This window comes from Anabrus simplex, chromosome 3, assembly GCF_040414725.1.
Source record: "Anabrus simplex isolate iqAnaSimp1 chromosome 3, ASM4041472v1, whole genome shotgun sequence".
NCBI lineage: Eukaryota > Metazoa > Arthropoda > Insecta > Orthoptera > Tettigoniidae > Anabrus > Anabrus simplex.
This window is the reverse complement of record NC_090267.1, coordinates 321,323,738-321,336,188: the sequence shown is the minus strand read 5'-3', so window position 1 is coordinate 321,336,188 and position 12,451 is coordinate 321,323,738. Positions and strand designations below refer to the sequence as shown.

Sequence of the window (12,451 nt, the reverse complement as noted above, 5' to 3'; positions counted from 1 at the left end):
CAAACAACAACCCACACTGAGACAGAACGAACTACAAATGTCAACACACTATCAAAACATTAATTTCTCTGTCACTATATGTTATTAAGAAAAGGCTAAGAAAATTACGTAGGAATAATAATAATGGGGTAGATGACGGTAGATGGATGTGTATAGTTTTGGTGTCGTACCTGTTAGAAGGTACTGTGATTCGTTTATGATTTCCTGGCAGTGTTTGTGACACTATAACGTGTACTGAGTGTGTGCTAGTGTTGTCTAGTGAATCTGATATCATTTAATGTTGATTTTTGGCACAAATATTATGTATCCTTTGTGCCGTAAGTGTCAGCCATTTTGTTTTGTCTACAATTCAGTCCATAGATAACACTACGCAGAGAGGCACTTGGTGTATTTGTTTACCATCTCTACCCTACGTGTCAGCCATCTTGTTAATTTACCATTAATGCCATGGAAACCATGAAGATTTTTGTTTTTTTTGTTTTTGCTATTTTGCTTTACGTCGCATCGACACAGATAGGTCTTATGGCGATGATGAGATAGGAAAGGCCTAGGAATGGGAAGGAAGCGGCCATGGCCTTAATTAAGGTACAGCCCCAGCATTTGCCTGGTGTGAAAATGGGAAACCACGGAAAACCAACTTCAGGGCTGCCGACAGTGGGATTTGAACCCACTATCTCCAGGATGCAAGCTCACAGCTGCATGCTCCCAACTGCACGACCAACTCGCCCAGTAAACCATGAAGAAGACGGGCACTCTACATGCTCTCAACAGTATTGCCTAGGACATAGAGTTTATACTTCCAGGTGCCATTACAATGGATGTAATGGTTTTGTATTGTTTCCATCTGCATTCATCTGTGTCCTATTATCCAGCACCTCCTTTCTACATACTACCACAATATTACCTGTACAAACCTCAACGACAGTGAAGGCGGAGATGATGATTGTCAGTACGGCGGAACTGGTGGAAGAGGCAGCCCTTCCCAACTAAGGCCGATTAATTAGACCACTGCCTTGTGGTTAGAGAAGAGATTATCAAGACTCGGGGACCTACCCTGAGAGAAAAGGGTTCTGGGGCTTACAACCTCAGTTCTATATTAGAGAACAGGATCTCCCATTTTCTCAATGACTTCAACAATTAACAAGATGGAAACGTCTTCGGTGACAACTACTCCAGGCGGCAGCCGGAAACGGAAATCCCTCACCACGAAAAGGGGTGCAACTGGCCTTTGGATTCTGGAGAGCCCAGAATGTCACGTCAGGAAGAATCAGAGCTTCCTAGAACCTCATCAGAAAAAATAAGACCTAAACGAAAACATTTGCTTGGAACATTAAACATCAATACACTCCGTCAAATAAGAAAACTGAAACTATTAACAAAAATTTTGGAGGAAAGAAACATATTCATTCTGGCATTACAAGAAACAAGATATCTGGATGAGGAGACATTGACGTCTGATGGTTTTAGAATATATAAGGGCAAACCCAGGTACACACTCTTGAAAGAAAGATTACCGATTTTAGAGACAGCGATTTTAGGGACAGCTTTCGTGGTCAAGAAAACTATAATGGATTCAATCGCAAACTTCAGCTCACCATCTGAGAGAACCTTGTTCTTATCATTCAGATCTGGAAACAAAACCTACACAATTATCAATGCTCATGCTCTCATAAACCAAGACAACAAAAGGAACAAAGAGAAAGTAGAAGATTTCTGGGAAACACTCGAAAAAGGGACATCTAAAATTCCCCATAGAAATGTTAAAATTCTGGTTGGCGATTTCAACACCCAGATAGGAAAGAAAAGAAATACAAAAGGATTGTTGGAGAATACCCTGCATATAACAGAACAAACAGAAATGGAAAAAGATTGATTGATTTTTGTAAGCACTTTAATCTAAAACTCATGTCTACACATTTCAAAACCCTCCCAAAGAAGAAGAAAACTTGGATATCCCCCAATCCAATGTTAGGCAAATTTCAAATTGATCACGTTGCAATTACAACCAGATACAGACAGGATACTGTGAATGTCAAAGTATGTAAAAGTCTGAATACTGAAACAGACCATTTCCTATCAGATCATCATCATCATCATCATCATCATCATCATCATCATCATCATTTCCCCTTATCCAGCTCCTGCCAGGTCGGGGTATTTATGGAACTTCTCCATCTTCCTCTTTTCTTCCACCATTCCTCTTCCACGATCTTGTCCCAGTCTAAATTTCGTCTTCTTATGCCGCTCTTCACTGATTCAATCCATCTTGTTCTAAGTCTTCCTCTTGCTCTTTTACCCTTGCACTTTGCCTCCAGCATCTGTCTTGGAATTCTATTCTCCTTCACCCTCTTTACCTGTCCAAACCACCTTGGTTTATTCTTTTCAACTCTCTCATTTAGCTTTCCTATCCCAACTTCCTTCCTAACATTTTCATTTCTCACTCTGTCTTTCCTTTTCTTTCCTATCATACTTCTTAGGAATTTCATCTCACTGGCTTGAATTCTACTCTCCTACCTGCTAGTCAAAGTCCAAGTCTCTCAGCTGCATAAGTCAGTATAGGTACATAGTACATTTAGTACATTATCTCTTTACTTTTCCTTGGTACTTCTCTGCTCCAAACAAGTTTTCTTACACTTTGGTAGAATGCATCACCCTGCTGTACCCTCCTGCTAATCTCCGTGTCTACCCTAGTATTTTGCATTAATTCACTTCCTAGGTATTTAGAGCTGTCTACAATTTCCAGACTCTGCCTTCTAATTTTCACGGTGCCCTTTCCTTGCCTTTTCCCCTCTCAACATCACCATAGTCTTGCTTTTCTCTGCATTGATTTTCATGCTATACTTCTCAATTTTTTCATTCAGTACATCTAGTTGTTGTTGCACTTCTTTGCTGCCCTTTCCTCAGATCACATCATCATCTGCAAATAGCAGTATCTTCATCTCTTTATCTCCATAGGCTTCCTTTGTTTCCTTTACAATTTCATCCATGACCATAATAAACAAAAGACATGACAGCACACTCCCCTGTCTTAGTTCAGTCTTTTCTTAAACCATTCTGTCTTTCCAACTGGGGTCAGTACTCTGCTAACACAGTTGTTGTACATCACTTGCACCATTTCTAACATTTCTCTTCCGAGTCTTTTTTTAACCATGGTTTCCCAAACCTTCTCTCCGGGTACACTATCATATGCCTTTATGGAAGTCATGACCAGGTCCTTTCCATATTCCCAGTTCTTTTCCATCAGCTGTCTCATGCTAAAGATTGGGTCCACTGTAGATCCTCCACTCCTAAAGCCATACTGTTCCTCTTGTAACTCTTCTTCAATCTTTCTTCTCATCCTTCTTTCTAATGTACTTTCCAGTATTTTAACTATTGTCATACAAGTGTAATTCCTAATTCCTCTATAGTTATTACAAACTTCCTTTCTTAAACACTGATATTATTATCCCATTTTTCCAGTCTTCTGGTACACATTTGTGTTTTCACATACATTTTAGTAGTCAGTACAACTATTGCATAACAACAAGTCCAGCAGCTTTGTTCATTTCCACACTGATTTCATCCATCCTTGTTGCTTTTCCCACCTTCATCTTTTGTAGTGCTAACTCCACCTCCCGCATTGTTATATCATCCTCTGTTGTTGAGTCTCACACTGTATTGCTTCTATTCATATCTCTCTTGTATAGTTGTTCACATTCAATAGCTTATCAAAATACTCCTTCCATCTTCTCTTTATCTCTTCTGGGTGCGTTAACAGTTCCCCACCTTCCTTTTTTCACTAGCTTTGTGGTAACTGTTTCTGCCCTCTTACTTCTTATACTTTTACTGCCACTTACATCCGCTTCCATTTTTTGTGTAAAATCTTCCCAACTCCTCTTCTTTTCTTCTCCTACCACCTTCTTACATCTCTGTTTACTGTTGAGATACTTCCTTTTGCTTTCTTCTGTTTGATCTCAGTTCCATTCTCGCCAGGCTGTCTTCTTTTCTTTCACCACTTTCCTCACTTCCTCATACCACTGCAGTGTCTTCTTTCACTCTTGTAGATGTCCTGCCACAAGCACTGTCTGCTGCACTAACAAATGCCTTTTTAAAATTGGCCCACTCCCCTTCTACATTTTCCACTTCAGTAACTGGGATTTGTTGCTTCAATATCTCCTGAAAATCTTCCTGTACATTTTTGTCTTTCAATTTCCATACTTTTTTTTTTGCTTTCTCTAACCTCCGTCAACTTCCTGCGATTTGTCCTTTCCACCAAAAAGTAGTCAATTACTGATTTTGTTCTCCTGTCACCCCAACCATATCTCGTAATTTTCTTGTTGTTTTTCCTTCGAAATCATGTATTCCCCACTGTAAGTCCATTCACAGAAATCCACTAGTTCCTCTTCTTTGTGATTATTTTTCCCACATCCATATGGTCCAATCACTTCTTCCTTTCCTTGTTTCTCGTTTCCGACCTGTGCATTCAGATCTCCTATAATAACCGCTTCCACGCCCGAAACTTCTCTTTCTACTTTCTCCAAGAATCCTTCAATATCTTCTTCCCTGTTTCCCGTCTGTGGTGAATACACTTGTATGAAGTCCATCACTTCATTCTTCATCTTTAGTCTAATCTTCATTATTCTGTCACTCACACATTCTACCACTTCAACATACTCCTCCAATTGCTTTGAAATGATTAGTCCCATTCCGTTTATTGCCTCTTGGCCATCACTCCAGTATAATCTGTATCCTTTCCTCAATTTCTTCCTTCCGTCACCTTTCCATTTCACTTCACTCAGCCGCATCATTCCCACCTTCTCCATGAAATCTACTACTTCCTTCACCTTTCCTGCCAGGGTCATAAGATTTACTAATGTTATATTGCTATCTTTCCTATCAGAAATTAAAGTAAAATTTCAACCAAATAGACATCAGAAGAGAGATAAGAAGAAGACAAGGATCGACACAGAAATTCTCGAACAAAACAAAATTTTATATGAAGACAATTTATCAAGGTTGGAGATGAACAATTGTGAAGAAATCAGAGAATCATTAACAAAAGCTGCCAAAAACTTGGGCCAAAGAAAAAGGAAAAGAAAACACGGATGGTGGAACAAGATATGTGATGACACACTTGAAAAGACACTAAAAACATGGAAGAGATGGTACTCCAAACAAATGATAGAACACTGGGATGTCTTCAGCCAACAAAGAAAAATCGCTGCCAAGACCATCGGAAGAGAAAAGCGACAATATGATAAAAACCAGTTAGAAAGTATAAAAGACAACTTCAAGAATAATAACATTAGAGAATTCTACAGAACTTTTAAGGAATAACTACAACAATACCAACCTCCAAGTTTCTGTTTTAAAAGAGAGGACAGTACATTAGCACTGAGTAACAAGGAGAATTGCCACCTTTGCCAATTATTTTGAAACCCCTTTTAAACTGCGAGGAACCACTGGAAAGACCAAATTTCGAGAAGCCAATGCAGATGAATCCACATTCAAAACCACCGAGTCTCATGGACACAAAATCATCAATGAACTCAAAAACAACAAAGCACTAGGAGAAGATGGGAGAGTAGCTGAAATGTGGAAAAGTGGTGGAGACAGGGCAACAGAAAACTTACGCTGTTTAATCGCTGATATCTGGGAAAGCAAAAAAAAAATCTCTAGGGATTGGAAATGCGCCCTTATATACCCAACCCATAAGAAAGGAGACCGCACTGACCCAAACAATTATCGAGGAATTTCGTTGTTACCTATTTCTTACAAAGTACTGTCCAAGGCTACTAAAGATAGCAGAACAGGTAGATCATCAAATAGATGAATATCAAGGGGACTTTAGACAGGGAAGATCCTGCATGGAACAGATATTTATTCTGAAAAGTATCCTGAGAATTAGAGCTATACGAGGGAAAAATATGGTGGTTATGTTTGTAGACTTCGAAAAAGCTTATGACTCCTTCGACCGGCAGACACTCTTCAATGTTTTGGAAGAATTTGGAATTGATGATAAAACAAGGGCAATTATAACTCAAACACTAACGAAAACCATCTGCACAGTTAAATTTCATGAGGAAATCTCAGATTCCTTTGAGATTAAGACAGGAGTCAGGCAAGGTGATGGATTATCACCGATTTTGTTTAACATTGTCTTGGAAAAAGTAGTGAGAACTTGGAGGAAAACCATAAAAGAAGAAGATATAGAAGGAATTTATTTAGGAACAAAGAACCAAAATGTGAAGGTGGATTGCTTAGCATTCGCTGATGACATGGCTTTGTTAGCAGGAAATAATGAAGCAGCCCAAATAATGCTTGAAAAATTACAAGAAATTGCAGAGAAAGCAGAACTCCGGAACTCATATGAAAAGACAGAGTACATATAATACAAACATAATCAAGAAAAGCATCTGGAAACGAAGTATGGGAAGGTCAAGAGATCAGATAAATTTGAATATCTTGGTGAATGGATCTAGCCAAATGGGCTTGATAAAGAAGGAAATAGGGGAAGTGCTAGAAAGATGGATTTAGCCTATAGATTAGAACAGGATAAATATAATAAAAGAACGATGTCTTACAGAGTAAAGATTAGACACTACACCACGATTATAAGCCAGAGGGATTAAACAGCTCAGAATGTTTGATACTGAATAAGAATGGGATGAGCGAATTAATTTTCTAGACTTAGAAATCAACAGATCAGATTCTTCTTTTGCTTACAGTATTTTTAGAAAGCCTACACAAACGGCAGTTACTATTAGACAAGACTCAGAGCACCCACAGAATCAAAAATACTCTACATACAATAGTTTAGTAGAACGGGCTAATTTGAATAAAGAACTTAACATAATTCGTTCAATGGCTAAGGCTAATGGTTTTAGTGAATGCCTTATTGAACGTATCATCAACAAGTTTAGATACCATTTACAAACCACTTTGCTCAAAGACATACCTAATCAAAAGGCGTTTGCAATATTTACTTATAACAAGGATACATATAAGTTTACTAATATTTTTAAGAAGCATAATGTCAGGGTTTTGTTTCGTACCGATAATAATAATACTGATGTATTGCCTAATTCAGCTTCTGTCAATAGATCGAACCCATATTCCTAATTGGGTGTGTATAGATTTAAATGTAACGACTGTGGGTGCACATATCTAGGTCAAACAGGATGAAACTTTAAAATTAGATACACAGAACATACTAGAGTAGAACGCAGCCGGGAAGGCGGTTTCAAGAGGGTTGGGCAGTAACATTCCCGCGCTTTGTAGTGTGATGTGTTTTTCGCTGAGCCAATAGAATAATTTCAGTAAGAGGTGCCTGTTTGTGCGGGTCACGAGTGAATGTTTCGAGTTTTATTTGTAAATATCATAATCAACGAATTTAGGGAACTATTTGCATGTGTACGATAGATCCAGGAAGAGCAAAATGACAAGTATTCCATCGACAGGCGAGGGAAATAGTATTTAAAGTGTATTTGTATTTGGTAAGCATACAGCAGCAGGCGTTCATAGGCGAAGAAGGTGAGGAACGCAATGTTGCCACGCTTCAAAAGAAGACAGCACTCGCGTGTGGTATCGGCCTGCAAACAGTACAGAGGATAAAACAAGCTTCGGAAATAAAAATAATGCAGTGTTCAGGTCGCCACGGAACAACCCTAAGACAGTGACGGAGCTCGGTGATTTCAATAAAAATGTTCTGCGTACTACAAAATTTGATATGTATAAAAACGGCGAATATCCTATGGCACTGAAACTGTCCCGTCCATTTACCTTCCTTAATATCTCGAAAATTTTCCTCAACAATTTCTTGGGGTTTGAAGTTAAAAATTAATTTAGACTTTCAGGAAACATTTAAGCCCACGAAAAGTATAGCTCATCGCTTTGGAATTCAAGATATAACTGGATGAAAAAAATGTTATATATTCGTGTTGTTATGAGTAGCCAAATTGGCATCACAGCACCTCATACTTCTGTCTTTCTCTGCGCAACGAAACCGCCTTCCGGGCTACGTTCTACTCTAATGCCATAAAATATAACAGGTTTTCCGTGGTAGGCCAGCATATGCACAATCTAAAGCATAATCTTTTTTTTTTTTGCTAGGAGCTTTACGTCGCACCAACACAGATAGGTTTTATGGCGACGATGGGATAGGTCAGTAACTCAGTTACTCTAAAACTCTCAACATAAACTAACATCTCAGCGATCGAAGGGAACTCATCATACCTTTGGCTAATCTCCAAATGACAACAACGTTCCCTTCCAACTAACATGCTTAGCTCAACACGCTCAACAGCAACATCACAAACTCTTACCACATCATAGAAGATGGTCTAATGATGCCTACAAAGATTTCAATACAGCCTACGGCACCAACATTTCCAACTAATATCATCTCAAAAGGAACCAGGCCATAAAAACAACCCTTCGAAATCTATAAGCAAATAAATGAAAATCAACATTTATTAACTGCAAGAACCAACAACCATTACCATTGCTTAATTTTCCATAAACATTTTTTTTAACAATACGCCATTTGAATAATAATGTTATTTTTTATAATAATGTTATTTGCTTTACGTCTCACTAACTACGGTCTTCGGAGACGCCGAGGTGCCGGAATTTAGACCCGCAGGAGTTCTTTTACGTGCTAGTAAATCTACCGACACGAGGCTGTCGTATTTGAGCACCTTCAAATACCACCGGGCTGAGCCAAGATCGAACCTGCCAAGTTGGGGTTAGAAGGCCAACGCCTTAACCGTCTGAGCCACTCAGCCCGGCACGCCATTTGACAACTAAATGGAATGTATTTTCTGATTTTTATCTTCATTGTAATATCTTTTATTATGTCATAATCCTTAAACAACTGCCATGTTTTAGACTCCAATATTATCACTAATATTGTCAAATAACAGCATACTACATTTCATATTGTAATAGTTGTTTAACAATCTCCAATATACTTTATACAACATAGTTTTTAACAGCATTCATAGATTATTTCCAATCAGGTACCTGATCTATTCTAAGGTAGAAAGTATGGCTGATGGTGCCCACCATTGATGGGCGAAACATGTACCATCTAATATACTAATTTCATGTCAACAATTTTAATAAGGACAATGTCCTAATTTAAAAAAAATTGTATTGTATAGGTGGATGAATATTAAAACATGCAAGTGTTATTTAATACAAATATTTTCAATACGGACCCAAAAATGAATTTTATCACGTGTAATAAGTGGTATGTTCCGAGCTGTCAGCGGAGAGATGGCGTGGAATAACATTAGTAGACAAATAAGTTTGAGTGGCGTTTATAAAAGTAGGAAAGATCACAATATGAAGATAAAGTTGGAATTCAAGAGGACAAACTGGGGCAAATATTAATTTATAGGAAGGGGAGTTAGGGATTGGAATAACTTACGAAGGGAGACGTTCAATAAATTTCCAATTTCTTTGAAATCATTTAGGAAAAGGCTAGGAAAACAACAGACAGGGAATCTGCCACCTGGGCGACTGCCCTAAATGCAGATCAGTATTGATTGATTGATTGATTAAGGTACAGCCCCAGCATTTGCCTGATGTGAAAATGGGAAACAACAGCAAACCATCTTCAGGGCTGCGAAAAGTAGGGTTTGAACCTACTATCTACTGAATGCAAGCTCACAGCTATGTAACCCTAAACACACAGTCAACTCGCTCGGTCTGCGGAGAATTGCAGGACAACTGATGTACTCCATGCTGCATGGCTCCTAGTTAAGAAACACAATGAGAAGAACAAGCCACTCCATTTTGCTTTCCTGGAACTTGAGAAGGCTTTCGATCATGTACCAAATAACCTGATTTTGCTAGTATTTCTGACAATTTTGAGCCCTGAAGCACTTTATCACTTAGGAATAGCTGCTTTAAGTAGTGCCAAAAAGCTATGTTCAAGCCGCTGCAGAAGATTCTGATAAATTTCATATTTCATTTGACATCCATCACAGCTTGATTATATCACCACTTCTGTTTATCACTGAGAAGGACACTGTTATAGTAGACCTGCACTGCCTGATGCCCTAGACCCTTCTCTATGTTGATGATGTCATGCTAGTCTCCAAAAACAAGCTTGTTCTCCTATGCCAAACCCAGGGACAGCTAGGGCCTCAACAAAAAGAAAACCATACATATGTCAGACCCACAAGGAATAGGAAGAATTCTAGTCAATATTGAGGATTTACTGTAAATGATAAAGTTTAATATCTTGGATTTATAACTGCTGAAGAAGGTCAACTTATCAAAGAAGTCCATGTTAGGATTACTGTAGTCTAGAGAAGTGGTGAATGACGATACGTGCCACCTGCAATCATCTAATTAAAGAATACCTCTTACTACATCGTTGTCCATCCAGTCACACTTCATGGTAAAGAATGTGGGCTGAGTACAAAAAACGCATAATGTTGACAGCAGCTAAAAACATTAACTGTTACGCTATGGAGGAAGACATTATGATCAATGGAAAATGGTAAATAAAAGCATAAACAGCCTATGGGATGGGTTTAAAGCAATTGTTAAGTAGTGTAAAAACAGGTATGTACCTTAAAAAGTGGTAGGGAATAGTAACGATCCATTATATTATAACAGGGAAATAAAGAGGTTAAGGCAGAGGTGCAGGTTAGACAAGAATAGAGTTAGGAATTGTTGCGGGAGTAACAAGAGATTGAAGGAAATTGTTTTTGCTAAAAAGTCAGCTAAAGGATAACATGATGGCAAAGATAATTTGTAGCCATACAAATTTTAGGGAGCAATGGAAGGATATGTGTAAATGCTTTAAGGCAGAAACAGGTTCCAGGAAGGATGTTCCAGGTATCATTAACATACAACGGATGTGTATTTGTGAGGACTTACAGAAGGCAAAAAAAAAAAAAAATTAAAATAAATAAATAAATAAAATAAAAAAATAAATAAATAAATATCCAGATAAAGGAGGTGACTCATACTGGTGGATTATTGAAATTTACCTATGATAATAAAGACATTTACAAAAAGATACAAAAGTTGAAAGCCAGAAAAACAACTGGGATTGATAAGATTTCTGGGATTATGTTAAAGTCAATGGGTTGGAATGTAGTGCAATATCCGAAATACTTATTACTGTTTGTATGAAGGAGTGATGCCAAATGAATGAATGGAGAGTTGCAATAGTAGCACCAGTGTACAAGGGAAAGGGTGATAAACATAAAGTGGATGATTACTGGCCAGTCTGCTTGACATGTGTTGTTTGTAAGCTCTGGGAAAACATTCTTTGTGATTATATTAGATACGTTTGCAAAATGACTAACTGGTTTGGTAGAAGACTGTTCAGGTTTAGGATCAAGTTTGTTCCAGCGATGTTCAACTTGTAGGATTCCAGTAAGATATAGCAGATATTTTAGATTTAGGAGGCCATGTGGACTGTTTTGCTATTGACCTATCCAAGGCTTTTGATAGGGTAGATCTTGGGAGATTACTGTTTACATTTTTATTTCTATTTTCCATTGCTTTTTAAAATTTCCCATGCTTCTCTTACCTACCATATGATACTGCTGAATAGTCCTACTTTTACGACATTCCTTTCTATCACATTTATTTTTAACTACAACAGAGACATTGTCATGATCGCTTATATCATCTATCACTTTAGTTCCTTTATAGAGGTAATTTGGTTTAATCAGCATCACGTCTAGAATATTTTCCCCTCTAGTCGGTTCTACAACTTTCTGATTCAGTTGGACTTCCAATAATAACTTATTCACCATTTGTTGGTCATGCTTTCTGTCATTCGCATTCCTCCCCATTAACATTTGGCAAGTTCAGATCACCTGCTACAATAACAATCCTTTCTGTGTCATTCCCTACATAGCTGATTATCTTATAAAATAATTCTACACCAGCATCAGTGCCAGCCTTCCCAGTTGCCTATTACCTTTAGAGATAAGTCTTACACCTAGAATTTCATGTTTCTAATCTTTAACTTTCTCGTAGCTTACAAATTCTTCTTTCACCTGTCCCTACGATAAACACTCCAGTTTGGTGAGAAAATTTCTGCGTCCCTAATATCACATCTCAGCCATGATTCAATTCCTATTACAATATCTGGTAAATATATATCAATTAAGTTACTTAATTCTACTCCTTTCTTTACATACTTCTACAGTTTAACACTAACAATGTTATGTCATCATCACTTGACCTCCTGCTTCCTGTCCTGCCATCTATGCTCCCTATTCACCCCGTTTCCATGAATGTACCTCCCTATAACAGCCTATGGGATGAATTTAAAGCAATTGTACAGGAGTGTGAAAAAGGTGGTAAGTTATGACAAAGACCCACAATATTATAACAAAGAAGTAAAGAGATTAAGAAGAAGATGCAAGTTACAATGAGTTAGGAATTGTTGTGAAAGGAAATTGAATTTAGCAAAAAAAAGTCAGCTGAGGGTAAT

General features: G+C 37.9%; 1 protein-coding gene across 2 annotated transcripts in view; it reads right to left on the bottom strand.

Annotated features, from left to right (window-relative positions):
• Positions 1–12,451, bottom strand: part of beta4GalT7 (beta-1,4-galactosyltransferase 7) — a 100,508-nt gene that overhangs the window by 84,789 nt on the left and 3,268 nt on the right. The window lies entirely within an intron of this gene.